We start from the raw sequence: 20,622 nt of genomic DNA, 5'->3' as shown, positions 1-20,622 counted from the left end.
AAAGTTGCTACAATCAACAAGGGTTATTTTTACTTTAAGGGGAAAAAGTATCTTTATTTTCAAACGTGCAGCTTTAAAAATCAGGCCGGGAAAGTTCTCAAATGCTTGACATTTTTAAATGATGCAAAATGTTCCTAGTTACATTTCAAACCTCTGATGTGGCAGTTACAGCTCTGCTGCAGTTGTTCAAAAGCAAACCTTCTGAAATAGGATCATTTCTGACCAATTATTCACTAAGCTCGGTTATGTTGAAGGCCCTCTTAAGGCCTCTCAAATTCTAACTGTTCTATTTGTGGGCTAAAACCTTAACCCAGCTGTCCTTGTGATCCTTGAGCCTGCGGTCAAGTGGAAAGGATTGTACTTCCATCATTCTCAGAATGTGGGCCAGCAGAATCACTTGGGCTGGTTATAAAAATGCAGAGTCCTGAACTGCACCCCAACATACTGACCCACAGGCTTTGGGAGTGGAGTTCAAGGGTGACTTTTAACAACCCAATTAGGCTATTCTGAGACACACTCAACTTTGAGAGTCAGTGTGTTCACTTCTGACCAAATAAGCTTAGTTCCTCCCCTTACACGGGCTTCCTAGGACTCCCACATCTAACCAGCTGATCTTCACCTCAGCTCTGCCTCTGCTCCTAGGACTAATCATAACCTCAGGCAGAAGAGAACAGACTGGTATTGATTCTGTTTTGTTTCAAAGAACTGTGTCCTTTGCTTTCGTGTGTTTACTCTCTCTTGGGGATACAAGCACCACCACCCCTACTCCTGAATCTTGGGCCTTTGTGGCGTTCTTGCTGTCTGGGGACCGCTTAGTGTCTAACTGGTTTGTTGCCTGCCTTCACGGACATCCTGTTATGTCCCAGCCAGGGCTTCTATTGTTTTGTATTACCTGTCTCCTGGGAGACCCTGATAATTTGATGACTGCCATCCAGACTTGACCCTTCTCTGTTTGTGCTCATATGGAGAAGGTTCAGTTCTCCTCCCCACCCATCCACTCCTACTCCTGGTCTTTGTTCTGTACTGGTGACTGTGCTAATTTCTAGATGCAAGTCCCATTCTGCTGACTGGATCCTAAACGATGACAAGAAGGAGATTGGCTATAATAACTTAGATTCCTCTTGGGCTCATCCTTCCAAGTGCAACAATGGATGTTGAGCATATTGAGTCTTCCTGGGTCTTAGTCAAGTTGTCTCTAATTATTCTTAGAAGATTTTCTGGGTGCTGCTTTATCTGTACTTGCCTTGTCTTCATTTCTTATTTTAAGTTTTAATGATGGCATACATTGAATTTGTCAAGAATAGAAATAGTTGGACTTCCCTGGTGGCGCAGTGGTTGAGAATCCACCTGCCAATGCAGGGGACACGGGTTTGATCCCTGCTCTGGGAAGATCCCACTTGCCGTGGAGCAACTAAGCCCACAAGCCACAACTACTGAGGCCGTGTGCCACGACTACCAAAGCCCACGCATCTAGAGCCCGTGCTCCGCCACAAGAGAAGCCGCCGCAATGAGAAGCCCGCGCACCGCAACGAAGAGTAACCCCTGCTCGACACAACTAGAGAAAGCCGGTACACAGCAATGAAGACCCAATACAGCCAAAAAAAAAAAAAAAAAAAAAAAAAAGAATAGAAATAGTCAGTAGAACATCAATGATCTATTACTATAATGTCTATATCACAGTTAAAATCCAACTAGTGTTGTTTTTTGTTTTTTAAGTCAACTCGATCAAAGTCCACTACTTCAGAATCAATAGCCTCTTTGAAATCATAGTAACACTTAAATATGGTTAAAACTCAAATTCAGAAGTTTGGTTAGTTGAAAAGCTTAATACATTTCAGACTTGTCCAAATAGAATTACCAAGAGCAAAATTTAGGGTTTTTCTTACAGAAATACAGTGTACTAGAATTACTAATACTAGACAGTTGTTAGAAAATCTGGAGTCCTGAGATGCAGAAGATTGTGTCTTTCAAAGATGGCTACACAATATCTCCCACCTCACATGCTCCTCTCCCCTCAAGGGGCATTCTTGAATTCCTCTCCCCTTAAATCTGGGCTGGTCTTCATGACTTCTTAAACAATAGAATTTGGCAGAAGTGAAGTTCTGGGATTTTCAAGGACAGGTCGTAAGAAGATTTGCACTTCTCTTGAGATGCTTGCTCTGGGGCAAGTCAGCCACCATGTAAGAAATCCCACTCTCCTGAAGCAGCTATGCTGTGAGCAAGCCCAAGCGAGGCAGGTGGAGAGAGACAGCCGTGGTGCCCGGCACATAGCTGCTCCAGCCATGCCAGCCCGGGTACCAGACACGTGAGCCAAGTTGCCATCTTGAGCATGAGGCAACAAGGAATCCAGGCCTATTTCAGACAGTTTTCCTGTTGTTCTGCTGCCTGGTTAGAGGTTTGTGTCAAATTATACCACCATTGGCCATTGTGGCCTTAACGAGAGTCCTAAGTCTCCACGCATGCCAAGTGTTTCCACTTAAGTGTTTTGATATGCTTTTTGCCCCTTCAAGAGCTCCTGTGCTGAGGGATTCCTGGTTGACTGAGCAGCAGCCATTCCCACATATCCATGGTTGGCTGTCAGGGATTTTCAGATGTTGATGAACATAATGGACTGGAAACTGCTAGGCAGCTTTTTGCAACAGGAATCCACCTTTTCTTGGTCCTCCTGGGATTCTTCTCTGCTTTACCATCAGCCGTATGGAATTCTGCTGAAGCTCAAACCACAAAGCAAAGGGCCAATTGCACACAGAAGAGATCGCATTGCACTAAGAAGATTTCTGATACTCTCATTGAGGTCATGGGGAAGCTGTCCTACAAAAGTAGCTGATCTGGGGCTGCCTCCTGAAGGACAGCTTTTAAAAGCATTTCTATCTGGCTTTAACCCTTGAGGCTACAGCTTGAGGATTCACCATGGCCACAAAATAAACACAAATGCTTATTTCCTAAATCAGAAATAACTACAGAGGGATTACCTGTTGGTCTAACACAGACTACTTTGCAAAATAACAGCCCGCTTTGGGGTTGGTTGAGGAGGTTGGACTGTTAAATTTGCAGGGGAGAGGGTGTTGTGACTCCTATTAGTATCTTCATCCTTTTGTTTCTTTTGTTATATTCTTTAGTAACTTCTTGAGGCAGTGGATGGGGTTAGCTAGTAATAGAAGGGGTTAGCTCAGGGTTACTTTTTGCTTCAGTGTGGGCTATTGTTGAAAGACCATCCATACCCATTTAATGCTATGCCAGGGCAGCAGAGAACATACAAGAAAGCTTTGTTCCTAGCTCCCACCAGTATTTACTGGGAAGACTGTGGCAACAGAGGCAATCTCTAGCCAATAGAGATTTCTTAGCTTGGGAATTCAGATGCTTTGAAAATAATGCAATATGGAGGAGAAAAAGAGGGTCTCGTTTTACAACTACCTAAATAATTTACTTAAAACAGACACCCAAATTTGCTCACCTTTGTATCTATGCTTTGCTCTATACATTGAAACTTCTGTTCATCATAACACGGGAGTACTAGTGAGTGAGAATCACAGTGGTGTTGTCTTGGTTTTCCAAAGACAGCACCACATTTTAAAGGCGCCGGTGCAAATATTTAAAACTGATTATACAGCATGTTCCCCTTGAGAGGTACATCTTGCATTAGAAAAGTCAGCTCAGGAAGTCTAAGGCTTCAGAGCAGAGAAAGATGTTGCTTGTATCATAGCGAAATATGGTCAGTGTATAAGGCACTGCTTATGTCAAAGCAACTGAGTAATACCACAAGTTAAAAAGAAAACAATTTGCTGATTCACTGCATCCTGAATCAGAATTGCAAACAGAGTTGGTTTTAGTGAGCACAATGAACCAACGGAGAAACATGGAGAAAGTGTTTGCTACTCTTTTGTCTTTTTTTTTTTTTCCCCAAGTAGGGATAAATGGAAATTCTGGCCATGGTATAACTTGTAGGTTTTCCCTGAGTGCTTCCCTACTCTCCCTCCCTCTGCTGAAGCCCAACTAAATGAGACTATCATTTTGGCTTTTATTGCCTGAAGAAAGCAGGGCAGCCCAGCTAGCCTAGGAGTCCAGCTCTGGGTGTTAATCCCCTAGGTGACCTTACATCTTGCTACTGAGACCCCACCTGCAAACTGCTCTGATCTTTGAGAGCCTGGATGTCATGGAGAGACGTGCTAAGCTTCTGTAGGATATTTGTAAGATTATACGTCAATGTTTCTGGGATATTCAGAAATTTTATTGGTGGTATGTTTTCTAGTTCACAGTGAAATCATAGCATCCTTTGCTATTTAACAATACAACCAATTTGCTTATTAAATTTGGCTTTCAGGGCTTCCCTGGTGGCGCGGTGGTTGCGAATCTGCCTGCCAACACAGGGGAAACGGGTTCGAGCCCTGGCCCGGGAAGATCCGACATGCCGCGGAGCGACTAAGCTCGTGTGCCACACTACTGAGCCTGCGCTCTAGAGTCCGTGAACCACAACTTCTGAGCGCGTGTGCTACAACTACTGAAGCCCACGCGCCTAGAGCCCGTGCTCTACAACATGAGAAGCCACCGCAGTGAGAAGCCCGCGCACCACAACGAAGAGTAGCCCCCACTCGCCGCAACTAGAGAAAAGCCCGCGTGCAGCAGTGAAGACCCAACACAGTCAAAAATAAATAAATAAATAAATAAAATTTATTTTTAAAAATTGGCTTTTAAAAACTCATATGCACTCCTTGAGGCATTGCAAAATAAAAAAAAAGTCACAGAAACACTTCTAATTTTCAACCACTTTTAACAAATAGGGGCACATACAGTGCCTTTGGAAGGTGAGCTCATTAAATCTATGCATCTATAGAAATCTTTGCAGTTAATGGGCCTCATACTCCATAAGGTGTACAGTACATGGATAAATGAAGACATTGGTTCTTATGACAATCTTGCTGAGTATAAAAAAACCATATAGTAAAGAAGTGCTGGAGGAAATCTCCACCATCACCAACCCCCCCTCAACCAAAGACGAATGCCCTATGGTATTCATTGTAAAAAGTAGAAACACTCTCAGAGGTGTGAGGTCTGCAGAATGACTGAGGCATAGAATAATTGAGGCAATACCCATAACACAGAAAGATGAGCTCACTGAGAAACTGAGCCATGCGGCTGAGCTCTGCCAGAACCCCCCCAAAACCAGGAAGGCAAGAAAAATGGGGCATAGCTTAGGATCCAGAGAAAAGAAGTCTGTGAAAGGGGTTTGATAACTCCTATTTGTCCGAAGCAGAAACACTTAAAAATTATTTTTAAAACTTCCTGTAGGGCTTCCCTGGTGGCGCAGTGGTTGGGGATCCGCCTGCCGATGCGGGAGACGCGGGTTCGTGCCCTGGTCCGGGGGGGTCCCGCGTGCCGCGGAGCGGCTGGGCCTGTGGGCCATGGCCGCTGGGCCTGCGCGTCCGGAGCCTGTGCTCCGCGGCGGGGGAGGCCACAGCAGTGAGAGGCCCGCGTGCCGCGAAAAAAAAAAAAAAAAAAAAAAAAAAAAAACTTCCTGTAATTTAAACTCTTCCCTCTCTCTACCTTTGTGACACAATCACTGTAATTCTTCAAGTCATCCAATTTTTATACAAAGTATTGGAGTGGTTGAATGCCATTTTATAAGTTAGATTGATTTCCTTCACATGGTTTACAATTTTGCTTGCTTTTTGTGTTTGATATGATCAACTTCTACTAAGTTCATTTTTATAAAGACATAATTTATGGGGCTTCCCTGGTGGCTCCGTGGTTAAGAATCCGCCTGCCTATGCAGGGGACACAGGTTCGAGCCCTGGTCCGGGAAGATCCCATATGCCGCGGAACAACTAAGCCCTTGTGCCACAACTACTGAGCCTGTGCTCTAGAGCCCGTGAGCCACAACTACTGAAGGCTGCGAGCCACAACTACTGAAGTCCACGTGCCTAGAGCCCGTGCTCCGCAACAAGAGAAGCCACTGCAATGAGAAGCCCACGCACTGCAAAGAAGAGTAGCCCCTGCTTGCCGCAACTAGAGAAAGCCTGTGCACAGCAACAAAGACCCAACGCAGCCAAAAATAATAAATAAATAATAAATAAATAAATTTATTTTAAAAAGACAATTTATTTTGGATGAGTTTTCCTGTAGTGGAGATTTTTATGACTATCTTTTGTTTCCTAACTTCTGTTGACATGGAGAAATCTGGGGAGAAACAGATACAATGGTTTTTGTTTGGGGGGGCTTTTTCTGTTCTGTTGCTTACATCCCATGTCGTACAGTGGAAAGAATGATGAACTTCATCTATGAATACCTTAGGAGAAAAAAGGGAGACTTGAACTTAATTTATAATTAAAATTTAAAATTTAGGTATAGTCCTTCCTTTTATATGACTTTCCCTGAAAAAAAAATAGAGAGAGAGAGAGTTATACTAAATGGAAACAGTTTGTTCATCTAAAAACATTAACTTCTGGGCTTCCCTGGTGGTTAAGAATCCGCCTGCCAGTGCAGGGGACACAGGCTCGAGCCCTGGTCCGGGAAGATCCCACATGCCGCGGAGCAACTAAGCCCATGCGCCACAACTACTGAGCCTGCGCTCTAGAGCCCGTGAGCCCAATGACTGAGCCCGTGCACGACAACTGCTAAGCCTGTGCTCTAGAGCCTGCGAGCCACAACTACTGAAGCCTGTACACCTAGAGCCTGTGCTCCACAGCAAGAGAAGCCACTGCAATGGGAAGCCCACGCACCGCAACGAAGAGTAGCTCCCACTCACCGCAACGAGAGAAAGCCCGCATGCAGCAACAAAGAAACAACACAGCCAAAAATAAAATAAAATAAATAAATTTATATAAAGAAACAAAAAACATTAACTTCTTGGCTCCACCATAGCACTTTTCTTAATACTCAAAATTTCATACGTGTCCAGCTTCACCTACCCTCTACTGAACAGTATGCATTGTTCTTGCTTGTTAAATAGTGTAAACAGCAATTCTTAAATTCCACTGTGGGGCTTCCCTGGTGGCGCAGTGGTTGAGAATCCGCCTGCCGATGCAGGAGACACGGGTTCGTGCCCTGGTCCGGGAAGATCCCACATGCCGCGGAGCAACTAAGCCCGTGAGCCATGGCCGCTGGGCCTGCGCGTCCGGAGCCTGTGCTCCGCAACGGGAGAGGCCACAACAGTGAGAGGCCCGCATACCGCAAAAAAAAAAAAAAAAATTCCACTGTGATAACAGAGAAACTTAAGCCTACCTACTTTAAAAAAAAGTAAAACCACAATTCACCTAAATGCCAAGAGGTAAGAAAATAAATCAGATTACTACAGAGATGATTCATTTGGAGGCCTTTCGTTGGTTTTCTTTTAAATGAGGTGGTGATTGAAAATGAGAAGGCTCTGAAGTAAAAGCCTAGCTCTGCTATCTTTTATTAAAAATTTAGGGAATACAATTTTAGAAACCTCGGTTTATCCAGCAGTTATCTTAATTTGGGCAGTAGAAAAGGAGTTGGGCAAATATCCCTGATGATGGACTTCTAGGTAATTTCCAGAAATGAAATACCACTATTCTTCTTTTTTTTTCCTCTTACAAGTCATTTTTCCCAAAGTACACATGGTCCCAGGATTGTTAGATGACTTTTCCATTGTTCTCTTAGTAAGGGGGCAGGATGCATACTTGAATCCTGAACTATTTATTTATTATTATAATAATAATTACTCAAAATTCCCTCCCTGTATGTTTCTGGCTAGGGTGAACTACAAGAGACATTTTTACACAGATCTGGGGTTTGGAAGCAAAGAAGCAACCACTTTTTTTCTTTATAAATTTTATTTCTGTATTTATTTATTTTTGGCTGTGTTGGGTCTTCGTTGCTGCATGCGGGCTTTCTCTAGTTGTGGTGAGCGGGGGCAACTCTTCGTTGCGGTGCACAGGCTTCTCATTGCGGTGGCTTCTCTTGTTGTGGAGTACGGGCTCTAAGGTGCACGGGCTTCAGTAGTTGTGGCGCACGGCCTTAGTTGCTCCGCAGCATGTGGGATCTTCCCAGACCAGGGCTCGAACCCGTGTCCCCTGCATTGGCAGGTGGATTCCTAACCACTGTGCCACAAGGGAAGCCCCAAGGAGCAACCACTTTGTAGTTCACATTATTGCTTATCTGCTGGCTTACCTTGATGGCATGGGACAGTGGCTGGACCTACAACTGCTCCACCTTCCCCTGAATCATTCTCCAGCTTTTTCAGCTCCTGGGCTAGATATATAATGAAGGGGACAGCTTCTCCCACAGGCTATCTATACCATCAAGGTTAGAGGCAGTGAGAAGTGACATGGTTTCAGTCTGTCCTCCTGGGGTTTTAGCTCATGCTTGTAGGTTCCAGGTTGTACTTGCTTTTCCCTACTTTATATCTATCTTCCCTTCCAGGCTGTCTTTGCTGAAGTCTTCAAGCTCCAGGATTAGGTGTGATCACAACAGCTTTACAGAGACTGCTTAAAGAGGCCCCACAATTGTGTAAGATTAGATATGATTTACATCACACACACATGCGTGCGCACACACACACAGCTCCTAGTGCGTTCTGATCCTTCTGTGCCTGTGGGCTCTGAGTCTCCGACTGGGTCCTGGCTGATTGTATTTCACTGATTTTATTATAGTTGGGTAAATGCATTATCTTCTTTGGATTTGCACTTCCAAAAACTTTATCATTCAGAATAGTGTACTGCAGGTTGGTGATGTACATTTTGTACTTTGAAGATGAACTAATCTCAATGCCTGAATTCTGAAGAACAATAAACTTGATCAAATAAACAGCTTGTTCACATCTTTAAGCTTTTCACAATTGCCTAACTTATAAACATTGCTCTGGGACAAAATAAAAAGATAATATACACATTCTTCTTAGAAATAGGGAGGTAGACATCAGAAGAGAACCATTTAACCAGTTGACCAGTTGCCTCTGGGTGGCAGGAAGTGATGATGAGCGGGAGCCAAGGGCCTCAGGAGATGTTGCTTTTGGTAGAAGACTTTTTAAGCATCATTTGACTCCCTAAACTAGTTGAATGGAATATTTTGATAAAAATAAGCATTGTTACAAGAAAGTTTTAATAAAAAGCCAAGTTCTGTCCACCTATTTGTAATAGGGCAGGCAAAAAGAAAGGAAATAGTGGACTTCTCTGGTGGTCCAGTGGTTAAGCCTCTGTGCTCCCAATGCAGGAAGGCTGGGTTCAATCCCCGGTTAGGGAAATAGATCCTGAGTGCCACAACTAAGAGTTCACATGCCGCAACTAAAGATCCCACACATGGCAACAAAGATCCTGTGTGCCACAACTAAGACCTGCAACAGCCAAATAAATAAATTAATTTTAAAAAGAAGAAGGGCTTCCCTGGTGGCGCAGTGGTTGAGAATCCGCCTGCGGATGCAGGGGACACGGGTTCGTGCCGCAGTCTGGGAAGATCCCACATGCCGCAGAGTGGCTGGGCCCGTGAGCCATGGCCGCTGAGCCTGCGCGTCCGGAGCCTGTGCTCCGCAGCGGGAGAGGCCACAGCAGTTGAGAGGGCCGCGTACCACCAAAAAAAAAAAAAAAAAAAAAACCACAAATAAAAAGAAGAAGAAGGAGAAGAAGAAGAAGGAGAAAGGAAATAGGAAAGGTTATCGTTTGAATTGGACAGTAGAATTTAGTTCTGGAGAGGTTCCAATACAAGTTGAAAGGAAGGTCAAGTTTGGGGAGGAATATGAAACAGTAAGATTTCAAGGGGTAAGACTTCCTTCTTTAAGACTCATTTGCTACAAAAAGAAAATCTTGGCAACAAGTGTCTCTCCTCCCCAGCTCTCTGCCTTCTCTTATCTGTATCTTGTGAGCTAAATGAATGAAAATTTAAGAAGTTATTGAAACAAGATAATACATTGAAGCAGCTCCTTTCAGAGCCATGTTTCATGGACTTGAGGAGCCTTGAGTTCTGGGACTGGTATAGTAACGGCCATAAACAATAATTTTCACTTAAGAAAAAACTTTGATTCCTCTCACGGCTTAATTATATTTTAGCCTCATTTATTTCCTTTTCGTGACTCAAGCCCTTGGATTTCAACTTCTTGCCAATTCTTCCACATCCTCAATTTGACCTTTCCCTTAGCATTTATTATTTTCCACCCAAGTTCACATATAGAAACATAATTTGGTAATATTAGGACTAATTTAAGTCAAGGCATTGGTGAAGAAAGTTAGGTAGTTTAACAATACCCTCCCCCAAAGGAGTAAATGCATGAGAGTTATTTTTAAAAGAGAAAAAAGATAAGGTTGGGAGGAAAACAACAAGAAAGACATAAAGAAAAGTTCATGGAAAATGGTTCCACTCTGGCAGAAGAAAAACAAATTGTATATTCAGCAGCTTCACTAGTCCTATTTCAAAGCAATAAAATAGTTAGGTTTTATCTTACTAATTCACATGTATCCATTTTAGAACTGCCTGCTCCTCCACCGTTCAGAGCTTATTCCTTAAATCATTTGGTAATTCCAGCTACATAAATTTCTGAGTCCAATGAGGCCTGAGAGCTGAATGAAAAGTATTACATTACTATCCGGCCTTTATACATAGTTTCTCCTTTTAGAGACATAAAGCATTTCACACATACTTTCTCTTTTATTCAGCAGGCATTTCTAAGAGTGGAACAGCAGGCTGCATACCCTAAGTCATGTGAACTGTCAGCAAGAGAGACTCAAATTCCAGACTTCAAATTCTGGACTTTTTCCACTGAACTCTGGCACCACTCTAGATCCAAATGATGTACTTTCCAGACTATGGTTCCTTCTGATTGATGACTGTTCATCTTCCTGATTCCTAATTCCCCAAGGGATCCCTCCTAGAGACCCTTCTCTAGGTCAATTTCATTCTGTTATCAACCCCTCTGGGTAAAAATCCTCCACTAGTTACAAATTCGGTTAATGTTTGTTCCTCCTGACTTCTCATCAAAGAGTTTCTACCCTGGCGTCAAGGGTCACATTTGCAGGTTCTTTCCTGGGATGGGAATTGTCTTGGCCTGAAGACAAGCTCTTTTACGAGACTACCTACACTCTTTAATTCCTTCTCACCTACCTCTACCTCAAGTTTTAATTCCCTTTGAGAGACGTTTGTTTGAAGTCACTTTTGGTTTGAAATCACTTTTTCCAAGAGAAGAAATCAAGAGCTTGGCAAACAGTGAGAGATTTTGTCTGTTGGCTTATTCACTGACTCAAGGACTTTCACTATTCCCTGCTCTGCGACTCTGAAAATAATTTCTTTGTGCTTTCAAATTGCCTGTCAATAAAACTGGAATCTCTCCGGTGATAATGACTAGTTTAAAAATATTTTAAAGCATTGATATCAGAGGGGGTCCCAACTTCTAAAACGTCATTTACTACCCACAATCCTTACATTTATTGACAAAGAAAATGATTAGAATGTGTGTGTGTGTGTGTGTGTGTGTGTGTGTGTGTGTGTGTGTGTGTGTAATAGGCTGTGCTGGGGGTGAAATGGTAAATGAATTATCCAAAATTAGTGATGTTATCAGACAAGCCATTTGGAAGAAGGATATGTCACTTGCTAGCTCCTCATGTGATATGGGTCCATTAACTTTTGGCTATATTTCAATAAATAAAATTGGAAGACAGAACACTTATTTCCCCATTTGAAGGTATTCCCCAGATACTTTACAAAACTTATGCATTAAAATATATGATACAATGGACCATGGAGATGGCAGCGCCATGGCTGAGGCAGTGTGAGAACTGTAGGGTGGGGCATCCATGGAAGTTGAAGGAGGAAATGTTTATGAATGACCTGCTGAAATGTGAAAAGAAGATTATATTCTCCAAGGCATCAGGCTGCTGGAGGACCTGCTGCCTAAAGGGAGCAAAAAGGAGCAATAGGTCTGTATCTTCTACTTGTCTGAGGGCACCGGCAGCTCAAGGAATGGGAAAAGACCCTAAGATATATACAGGGGCTGCTGCAGGCAGAGCAGTCAGGCTAAGGAGCTGAAGAGAGGAGAAAACTGTCTCTGTCTCTCCTCCCTCATCGTCTCCTGTCCCCCCACTCCCCGCCATCCCTCTCTCTATCCCCACCACGCTTCGCTCCTCATCCCAAGTCCCTCTGAATTCCTGCTTATTAAGATTCCTCCCCCTCCTCTCACTTTGGGCCCTTTCAACCTCCCTGTTAATCGTCTCCCTCCAAGCAGGTCACCCTCAGCCTCCGCTCACCTCCCCACCCCCTCACCAAAGGCCTTCCTGGTAAGATTTAGGAGCTGGCCAAGTCGATTTATAAATTATCTCTCAGCAAGGATTATTTCTACATCTGAAAAAAATTAGTTTACGTTGATTCTTAGCAGCATTAATTTGGGAATTTCAATTTTTTAAACCAATTTCTCAAACTTCGTCATTGCTCTAATCATGTCACAGTATGATGCAAAATAAAATAAGGGTCGAATGGTACATATGCAGGGAAGAGAGATGGAACAAGGGGCCTATAACACGAATCCACTTGTGTCCCTTTGTGAGGCGATGAGAAAACTAAGGAAACCCATGACTGGGCAAAGCAGGCAGAGATGGTAATGGCTCAGGATCCTATGATTTTTTTGAACGGTGGCAAAAATCAAACTAGAACCCAGGTCTCCAAATGTATAATTTCATGGTGTCAGGGAAGCACATGAGCTTAAGAAGTAGGAAGGGGAATTCACATTCTGGCTCTGCCTCTTAGGAGTGTGAGAATTGGGGAGTTACTTAGCCTCTTTGAAGCTGTTTCTCCTTCTGTGAAATGGGATACATTTGCTGCAGGATTAAATGAGCTAACCTGGCAAAGGCCAAACTGAGTTTAAAAGTCAGCCTTTGCCCCAGCCTCCTCCGCCCTTTGCTTGACAGCTGGAGCAAGCCACAAGGATTGCACAACTCCTGGATTCCCAGGTCACATCAAGGGAAGGAAGGTGGCCAAATCCTTATCAGGAATTTAAGCCTGGCTTGTTTGCCCCTGGCTGAAACTTATCACTGTGCTGGGATAATTCTCCAACCCTCTCTGGAACTCAGTTCATTCCTCTGTGGGATGAAGAAATAACAATCTATGCCTTTAAGACACGGATTAGATAAGAACCAATTAATGTTTATAAAATACAGTGTTACCCAAGGATGAGAGTACAGGGTCAAAATGCATTTTCAATACATGCTATTATAGGCCAGGGCAGTGTTTCCCAAATTGTGGAGTTTGAATTGCTGGTGGTATGCAAAACATTTTTTGGCTGCTGCATAAAATGACAAAAAATATGTAGAGAGAAAGTGACTCCCTTTCAATTGTCTTTAATTACATCAAGAAGTAATTCTCATTTGGAGTCTCTAATACTTGTTGTTTCTCTCTTTAAAAAGAGAGTCAACCTTGGGAGCCATGCCTTCGGCAAGAGGAGTAATTAAGCCGAATTTAGAAATATTTCCAAAGTTTTAATTTTTATGTTGGTGTTCTCGTTATAGCAAATAACACTGGTTTCCCATTTATGATAATGGCAACCTTTTTTCTTAAGGGTAAATGGAAGTGGTTTTTTAAAAATAAATTTATTTATATTTGGCTGTGTTGGGTCTTCGTTGCTGCATGTGGGCTTTCTCTAGTTGCGGCGAGTGGGGGCTACTCTTCATTGCGGCGCGGAGGCTCCTTATTGCGGTGGCTTCTCTTGTTGTGGAGCACAGGTTCAGTAGTTGTGGCTCATGGGCTCTAGTGCACAGGCTCAGTAGTTGTAGCACACGGGCTTAGTTGCTCTGCAGCATGTGGGATCTTCCCGGACCAGAGCTCAAACTCATGTCCCCTGCATTGGCAGGTGGATTCTTAACCACTGGGCCACCAGAGAAGCCCGGAAGTTTTAAAATACATTACGTATTAGAAAATTTTTAATTTTAAAAATAGGGAATTCCCTGGTGGCCCAGAGGTTAGGACTCTGCCCTCTCACTGCTGAGGGCCCGGGTTCAATCCTGGGTTGGGGAACTAAGATCTCACAAGTGGCAAGGCATGGCCAAAAAAACAAAACAAAACAAGAAAACTTGATTCAAATAAAAATATTAAGTAAATACTAACATAAATGATATGTGGATTTGGACAAATTGAAAAGGTAGTTTTCAAATGACTGAAGTTTGGGAAACACTGGCCTCATGGATGGGGAGTCCAGGGACCTGGATTCTAGCCCTGCCTCTGGTAGAAACCAACCTTGTGACTCTGGTGAAGCTGAGCCTCAGCATCTTCATCTGGAACTCACAGGGCTTGCTCAGTTGGTCCCTAAGGAAACTTCTGGCTCTAATATCCTATCTTTTTTTTTTTTTTTTTTTTGCGGTACGCGGGCCTCTCACCGCTGTGGCCTCTCCCGCTGCGGAGCGCAGGCTCCGGACGCGCAGGCTCAGCGGCCACGGCTCACGGGCCCAGCCGCTCCGCGGCATGTGGGATCTTCCCGGACCGGGGCACGAACCCGCGTCCCCTGCATCTGCAGGCTGACTCTCAACAACTGCGCCACCAGGGAAGCCCTAATATCCTATCATTTGAAATAGATGATTAAGACATTTTCTGTTCTCTGGTTAAGAATCAGTTGTCCTGTTTTCTCTCCGTAACCCCCTTCAGGCATTTGATACCTAATCGAAAAGAAATATGGATCTCCATTTTATTAACACTCATAAGTTTAACTTAACTAATGCATATGTTGTTCCAAAAATGCAAAAGAAAGGAAAGAATTCTTTGTAATGGAAAGAATACTGGATTTTGAGGGAGATGACATTCATTCTGGTCCTTAAATTTGCCATTTACTAAAAATGTGATCTTAGGTAACCTTAAGTTCCCTTTAGCACTAAAATTCGAATGAAATGCAAACAAGTCTATAAAAAGGAAATAGATCAGCTGAGAATTCACTGCCTTTCCTTTCTGACTGAGATATTTAATACCCCACAGTAATATTTTAATATAGACTCAGAGCTGAAAGGAGATCTTCATTTTTTTTTTCCCACTCCCCAAGGAGATCTTCATTTTAACTCTTATTTTGATACTAGCATTGTACTTGGTACATAGTAGGTAATCAATACATATTTAATGAATAAATAAAAAGTGGCTTCTCAGGAACATGAGGCCAAGAAGAAACACATTTCATCAGGTAAGAGTTTAATTAATTCAAAGGGAGTTAACTGAGCACCTACTATTTGGTGGCCATATTTGCCAAGCATTATACCTTTTATCTTCCATAAATAGCACGATGAAAAAGACATGGCTTCTGTCTTCTATTAACCAATGACACTTTGAGGGGAGATGGCATGTATACAAATAACCACAGTATGGTAAAAGAACTATAGTGCAATGTGAAAAGTGCCAGGCTCCTCATGAGCAGAACTGTGCCCCATCTTCATTATTTTACTAACTAGTTGTATGAATGTGAGACACTCGTTTGTAGAGTCAAATATCAGTTTCATCACCTGTAAAATAAGGTTACACTGTATGATCTCTAAGGTCCCTTCCAGCTATGAATCTGAAAATGATTCTATGCCTCTGAGAAATTAGTTTAAATGCTAGTCTCGAAGACTCCTAACTATACATTGGAGATGATTTCTTCAATACACTTATTTTTCCAGGTAAAAGTAAGAAGCAAAATCACACAATTTTTTTTTTTTTTTTTTACTGGCTTCAATCACAATTGCCTTAATCTTTGAACTCTCCTACCAGCAAACTTTCGAATTTGATTTCTCTTGATTTTTGTAAAGACAGTAATACGAACACTTGCTTTCTCAATTTACCTCAAATACCCTAGTGGGAAGTTAGATGAAAGATTCAATTCAATTCCATTCAACAAACTTCTATTGAATATCAATTATGCGCAAAATCCTAAAAATGACTCCAAGATAAAGAAAGGTCATGGCCCTCAGGGAACCTAAAACCAAGTAGAGAAAATGAAACATTTTCATTATAACAAGAGCATTCATTTCATAGAAAGGAAAAAACAAATTCAGAAAGTAAAACAATATGGAAGATTAAAAAATAACTTAAAAAGAAATGATGTGGAGGAGGGCTGGAAATCAGTCAGAAATTCCTCAGCCTAAAAGAAACGATGACCCATATGTTAGCAAGTAAAGGTATCAGTTGGAAGATCTTGCATTCAAACCCATTCCACCAGGGCAAGACTGGCTGGGGCCAGCAGCTTGAGTAGAGATAGCTTGTGAGCTGTCCGCAGGACTCTCTGGGTCCCCGGAGAAGGACTCAAATTCCAGCCAATGCTGGCACCCTCCAACAGAAGGGAGAAAGAAACAGCTGACTTAAAAAGTTGCCCCCAAAGTCAGGCAACTGAAGTTGAGAAGAGTACAGAAGCATTTCCCAAACAAAGAATAGAGGGGAGGACAAGGAAGAAACCCTTGCCTTTCATGCAGTCGGTAAAAGATAATTTTCTTCTCCCTCATAATCTCTACAGATGGTCACAGGCAGGAACATTCAGAAAAATGAAAATGCAAAGCTCTATCAGAGGAAGAGAAAAATGATTGATATGAGGAAAATCTCCATCACTGCATGGAATATTCCATTTTATACAGATTTCTCCTGAAGGTCCAGGACTGAGCTGAAGGATTGAGCCTGCGTGTACGTGCCCTTGAGTTTGGGGGTAAGGAAAGGAGAAGGGGATGGGGCTGAGTCAGCTCAGCAACAAGCTCTGGGAATCCTACAGAACACAGAGACAGGCTCTCCACTTACCCTTTTAGATAAAATACGATAATTTCCTATAGCCTGCCAGGAGCATTCTGGCTCAGACATAGATGAAGAAACATCTAGACTGGCTACCCCATTTTCCACACTTTGAGCCATTCTGGGTACAGTTGTAAACTAAGATCAACTTATACATCTTTGAAAACCTGATACTAACGTTCTGCTCATACCACACTGGCAAACACCCCACAAAAAATGTGAAATCAGGAAGAAAAGTGAAAAATAAGACAGCAGGATAAAAGTAGGGGCATTTCTAGACACTTCATCCCCAGCAAGACTACCACAGCCAAAAGGAGTTGCCTCCAGAATTTTCCTCTGAGCTCTATTATTTTTCCTGTATGTTCTACAACCATCAAGGTATCACTACTACAGTTTATTAATGCACATGTTTGTGTGTATAAATTATGCTTGTCCAGCTAAGTTCTGAGCAAATTCCACACTCTTCAATCCAGGATCCCAGACTTAACTCCACAAATCCCAAGATCCGAAACTCCTGCTCTAGGACCCAAGCACTGAATAACTTTGGGTGAATTCCTAGGCTTAGCCTGGGGGAGCTGTAGCAACAATAGCAAAAAGGTCCAAAAGGCAAAACAAACAGGCACACAAGCAACTTTCCTATTGCTTAAACAATGAGGCTGTTCTTAACATTTTTTTTGTTTGGTCTCAGTCAATAGTGAGTCAAAAGACTATGGCAATCTTTTTCATCTTTGAGATTTAACCACACTAGGGCACAATAAAACATCTGGGATTTTGGATGTTGGTTTGTTGTTCTGTTTTGTTTTGTTTTGTTTTGTTTTTCTGGTGGTGGTAGGCTTCAAACTCCTGTTGTACAATTATTAATGGGTTTCTTTTTTTTTTTTGCGGTATGTGGGCCTCTCACTGTTGTGACCTCTCCCGTTGTGGAGCACAGTCTCCGGAAGCGCAGGCTCAGCGGCCATGGCTCACGGGCCCAGCCGCTCCGCAGCATGTGGGACCTTCCGGGACCCGGGCACAAACCCATATCCCCTGCATTGGCAGGCGGATTCTCAACCACTGCGCCACCAGGGAAGCCCGGGTTTCTTTTTTTCTTTTTTTTTTTGCGGTATGCGGGCCTCTCACTGCTGTGGCCTCTCCCGCCGCGGTGCACAGGCTCCGGACGCACAGGCCTAGCGGCCATGGCTCACGGGCTTAGTTGCTCCGCGGCATGTGGGATCTTCCCGGACCAGGGCACGAACCCGTGTCTCCTGCATCAGCAGGCGGACTCCCAACCACTGCGCCACCAGGAAGCCCCCGGGTTTCTTTTTTTAAAGTCATGTTTGATTGTTATTTTAAGTAAACATTGCTTCCCTCTAGTTATAGGAAGGGAACACTTACTTTCTACTCTCATCAGGATATACATTCAGAAACAATATCCTGCAAGAATCCTTCCCAATTTAAAGCTAATTTAGAGGTTTGTCTGTAACTTCAGAGACAACCCACTTGAATTGTTCTAACTTTTGGTGAATATGGAGTCTCCTAAAACAGACCACAATTTTGAATTGGATAGATTCATAACATCAGGGGAATATACCTACACTGTCCATATGAGTAATGAGAGTTTAATTACAGGAGAAGCCCACTCTTCTGCACTATTAAATATTATGTATTCTGAAGAAGGAAAGGAAAAAAGCTCACCTCCAAATGAAGTTAAAATGACCTACAATGATGTGGTGAAAAGTTTATCTACATAGGAAAATATTATTTTATCATGAGAAAGAAAAAAAGCAAGACACAAAATTTTATATTGTATTCTACTCCAAAATTCTAATTATTTACATATAAAATGGTTATATTTATTGTCCTTGAACAAAAGAATGTAATAATTTTTGCTTCCCCTCTCTAATGCTTATGTACTTCTCTGTCAGTATAAGAAAACGGTGTAGAAAAATACATCCTTAAGAGATATAACTACAAATTGTGTTTGTAGTTATAACGACAAATTGTGTTTTTGTTGTTGTTTGTTTCTTTTTGGCCAAGCTGCGTGGCTTGCTGGATCTTAGTTCCCCGACCAGGGATTGAATCCACACCCTCAGCAGTGAGAGCATGGAATCCTAACCACTGGACCCCCAGGGAATTCCCAATGACAAACTGTTAATCCAACATTTTGCTGAGATGTGAGAAAATGGAATAAGACAGGATGTAAATTTTTTTAAAATTGTATTTCAAGATAGTAAATGTTGTTTCAAAAATTTCAAAAGAAATGACATCCACATAAAAAAATCATGACTAAATTACCCTTAGTAGATAGCCACACAGCAGCAATGTTTTCTGAATAACTCAAGAATGAGATTCAAGAGAACGGGTTTTTAGTGGTTGGATCAGCTTTGTTTTGGAAGTGAATGCTTTCCAGAACTTTTACTTATGATTTTGATTGTACATATACTTGATGTTATTTTTATGGCTCTTTGCCAATCCCTTACATTTTATGAGATTTTGATCTTTCACTTTTGCAGTTAGCTGGGATTATTATGTAGAAAAATAGTATCTAACACTTACATCTTACTCTCAGTATCTGACACTCTGTTGCCAGACCCTGTTCTAAATGTTTTTCTCATATTAACTCACTTAATTCTCAAAACTGTGAAGTGGGTAATACTACCATCTCCATTTTACAGATGAGAAGATTGAGGCATAAGGAGGTTAACAAATTTGCCCAAGGACACACAACTAGTAAAATTTTAAAAGCCTAGGAGGAAATGCACCAAGGTATTGATGGTGGTTTCTTGGGGTGTGGGGTTATAAAGGAGTGTTAAGAGAGATGATATGACAAGCTCTTGAATTAAGACAGTGGCAGCTGTTTTGGAACAGAGAAGACAGACTCCAGACCGTTTAAGAGAAAATACTGGCAGGGCTTGTGGACTGATTCATGCCACATGGGGTTGGGGGAGAGTGGCCTGAGTCTAAAAACACTCCAGCTTCTGGCTTGGGTAGGGGTAGGGAATATAACAGATGGAGCAGCTTTGGGAGAGAAGACTATGTTCTCAGTTGTGACATGTCAGGCTTTACTGTAAGTATCTGAATATGTAAATCTGAAGCTCAAGAGAGAAGGCAGGTCTGGACTTGAGAGTCTTCACATAGAGCTGGTAATTAAACCCCTAAGAGAGGTTGTCATAAGAGAGTGTGGAAGAAGAAAAACAGCTGTGGAACAAGAATAAAACTCTGGAGAATCCCAGCTTTATGGGATATGCAGGCAATAAGACAGCCATTCGGATTTGACATTATCATAGCAAATATAAATATGAAATGCCACGTACATATTTGCTTTTCATGGTAGGGTTCATTTATGAGAGACAAGGTAGCATGGAAGTAGGGCAGGGTAGTAGACATGTTTGGGTTCAAATCTAGCACTTTATCACTTCGGAGCTCTGTAACTATCGTCAAGTTACTAACTGTTGGTAAAATATAAATGATTAATACACTGCTCATACTGCTGTGGGTATTAAATGGGTTAATCCACAAAAGCACTTATATGGCACGGTGCCTGACATGTAGCATGGACCTAATAAATAGTACATATTATCACTAATGGGTATGCAAATCATACAATTATTTTTCATTCCATTGTCATACTTTGCCAGTTGAGGAAATGGTCTGGAGTAATAAACTAGCAGTAATAAACTAGAGTGGAATTAAACAATTGTACGAAAAAGTCACCCAAACAATTCACAGACACTCAAGAACTGGTATTTTCCATGAATTTGTTTGGTACAGTACATGTAAACAGAGGTAATAGCAGTTGGTTAGAAGAACTAGCAGGGACTGATAGAAATATTGGTATCTGAGCTACAAGACTGCATTAAAATTTTTCTTTTGTTCTACTATAAATATTCAACAACTAGCCCCAGTTATCTGGCACAGAGTAAGCCATCAATAAATATGGTGACTGAATGTAACAAAGTGATTTTTTTTTTTTAAAAGGAGGGG

Source organism: Kogia breviceps, chromosome 19 (assembly GCF_026419965.1).
Source record: "Kogia breviceps isolate mKogBre1 chromosome 19, mKogBre1 haplotype 1, whole genome shotgun sequence".
NCBI lineage: Eukaryota > Metazoa > Chordata > Mammalia > Artiodactyla > Physeteridae > Kogia > Kogia breviceps.
The sequence above is the reverse complement of the archived record's forward strand: the minus strand, read 5'-3'. Positions refer to the sequence as shown.